The sequence below is a fragment of the Adiantum capillus-veneris genome, chromosome 19 (genome assembly GCF_014529385.1).
Source record: "Adiantum capillus-veneris isolate H3 chromosome 19, ASM1452938v2, whole genome shotgun sequence".
NCBI lineage: Eukaryota > Viridiplantae > Streptophyta > Polypodiopsida > Polypodiales > Pteridaceae > Adiantum > Adiantum capillus-veneris.
Genome location: NC_140949.1, coordinates 67,827,136 through 67,830,395, shown reverse-complemented (window position 1 = coordinate 67,830,395; position 3,260 = coordinate 67,827,136).

Sequence of the window (3,260 nt, the reverse complement as noted above, 5' to 3'; positions counted from 1 at the left end):
CTTGCTATCCCAATATTGGTTGCAATTTATTTCCTCCCCATATTGCATTTTTTGGTCCAATCTGATACCTTAGAGGCAGTGACAATTGTTGCATTGCCACTGGTCCATACTACCTTTTTCTTACGTGGTTCCCGTTATAGAAACACTCACTAGTGTCATGGTTTTTGTGTTTAGACTGCTCTATGGCACACCACTTAAACACTCTTGGAGTATTGATTACTTACGGCTATTGCGACCTCAAGTTATGATTTTGTCGATAGGTCTGATTCATTTTGCGGCCTCATGTTATGATTTTGACGATAGGCCTGATTCATTTTGTGGACCACTTCCTCAACCAACTAGTCCATGTTTTGTGTGATTGAAGCAGGATTACTCCGTTTTGCACTAGATTCACTGATGGTAGAAGAGGCACTACTAGTATTGGTCTCTTAGTCCTCAGTAATTTCATCATATGTTTTGCAATTGTCAACTAGGTACAATGCTTCCCTAATGACTTGCTCAAATGTTGTGCATGCTTTTAAGTGCAATTCCTTTTGGAGATTTTTTTTCTCAAGCCCTCAATAAAGAGAACCGATAATCAATCGTCTTGTGGAAACTCTTGCACTGGACATCTTTCAATGTATTGCTTGAAATGAAGTGAAGCTTCCTTCACCTTTTCATTTTATTTATGTCTAAAAGCATAGATCTGAGAGATAGTGTTATGTGCGATACCCCTCTTAGAGAATTCCTCCACAAACTCTTGAAAGAGTTGATAGATGTTCAAGAAATCTCTACTATTTAGCAGCTCGAACCACATCAACCGCGTTCTCTCCAATGTTAACCCAAATCCCTCGTATTATGTGTGTAAATTTGCTGTAACTTATTATGTGTGATACCCCTCTTAGAGAATTCCTCCACAAACTCTTGAAAGAGTTGATAGATGTTCAAGAAATCTCTACTATTTAGCAGCTGGAACCACATCAACCGCGTTCTCTCCAATGTTAACCCAAATCCCTCGTATTATGTGTGTAAATTTGCTGTAACTTGTTCCGTTGTTAATACTTGCTTAAAAATGGAAACATGCACGTATGGATCTCTTGACCCGCTAGACTTCTTTGGTACGCACTTAGCCACTTAAGAAGGTCACATTTTTTGAGTTTTTGCAACCATCCTCATCAATCTAGGTTCTCCTCCCACATCATCTCTCATTTCATAACCACAAGCAGGTATTCAGAAAGGGATTTGTTCAGTCACCCATCCCTCAGGTCTTATGTCCCGACTTTCAGTCCTAAAATCCGACATCCTTGTATTGAATATTGTGTATGGGATTGTGCTTCCCCTATGAGTTGACATAGGAAAACAGGAGTCCAGAGATCCCGATGGTCTCGGTAAAGATAGATGTGGTCAACTAAATGAGTCTTCCACATGAGATTTCAGAGGACTCGCTCTCGTAGTTTTTGGTTTTATTGTTTCTAAGACTATAGGTCTGAGCAGCTAGGGGTGACATAGTATTGATGGAGTGGGCCTCCAGAGTACGTATATCCCTCGATCTCAACTCACTGCCGAATATTTTTGACCATACTTGTCAAGCATGATTATTTATGTATCTCTCTCAACCTCAAATGTAAATATGTACGTATTTCTATTTAGTCAATTCCCTCACATTGGGCTCCTCGCACCTATAGTAGAGCATTTGCTCCCCCTTTTCATACTTATAGAAGCCCACATGTGTGTTGTCAATGTTGACAACACACATGTTGACGCATGTAGCCACATTTACTCGCCTAAGCTTGGCATTTTGAATGTCCAGGTTTGGTGGCTTCTCCTCAGGCTCTTCGTCAACTTTCTCCTTGGTGCCTATTAATCCCCATTTGTCCACAATAAAAGGATTAAGCACAACAATATACATGTTTCCCTCTTCATCAAAGTATCAACCACCACTATAGTCTATAGGCACCACGAGCTTAAGCTCACTAGGCCTCTCTTTATTTTTTACATAGTAACAATCCATATCATCCTTGTAGATTTGATCTCCTTGCTTAGTGTAAAAGTTTTTGATTTGGTGCAAGTTGCGATGGTCTCGCTCCCATTTTGGTTTCTTCTTTAAAACCACACTTTTGCCATATTGGTGTATGATCTCTCCAAAGAGGTATTAGAAAGAATCTCATCCAAGATTGACTCTAAGGTAGGTGTGGTCCCTTGGTTGAAGCTACCTTTGGTTGAAATATGGCTTGATTTCTCTTTAACTCTAGAGTTTCTATTCTGATAAAGTTTGCCTAAGTGCAAATATATCAAAAAAACAAAACTTGCAAAATCCTAACTGGTTACCTTTTATGGTGCATTAGGTCCCTCGATCAAAATCAAGTTACTTCCACTCCAATCCACAAAACTTGTACAAAATTCTCTTGGTGGCTATAGCTTTACAGCCGTTGGGCTTGTCAAAATTCACCAAAATCAAAGTTCTATTGAATTGTTGACTCAATTTCTATTTTTCTTGAAAATTTCACAATAAAACTCCAAATTGAATTTCAAGAACACCACAATGTTCATATAGACTAGAGTTAGCACTGGTAACAATCTGGGAACATTTTGTGCCAGGGTGTCATGGATCGCGATCCATGTACCCCAGTGTCAAAAGCAACTAAAACATGGCACACAGATTTCTCACTGCCCTTGATAACTTTTAGGTGATTCTGAGTTGGTTTGATCCCCTTCAGGCATTCCAAAAGTCACTTTATCATCCTATTTTGCAATATTTTTCTCTTGAGAGACTTCTCCTTGTTTGAGCATCTTTGGGATGTTTTTTGCTACCCTTGTTTCTAGACAAAATGTTTGGATTGATCTTTGCTACCAGTCTGCGAGGTTACAATCCCAAAAACTAGTAGGGGTACAAGGATCGTGATCCATGGTCCACCATGTTTGGACCCCAAACTTGGTCAGATTGTTACTTGCTAGTCTATGGGATCTTCCTATTCACTCATTTTTCTAATTTGAAGCCCTTCCACCTTGACAGATGTGGTCAGTTGTATGCGGAGACACTGTAGAGGTCATATATTCACTTATTTTTGAATTTGGACACAAAAAGGTCAACTCAAGTGAGAGCGTCTGTGTAGGAGAGGTAGAGAAAAGGTCAATGGAGTTAAGAAGGTGTAGGATGTAGGAGAGGTAGAGAAAAGGTCAATGGAGTTAAGAAGGTGTAGGGAAAGGTTTTCCAATGACCTTTCCCCGTAATAAATGTGACCACGTGGAAACCAATGGAGGCCAAGATCCATGTGAGAGCA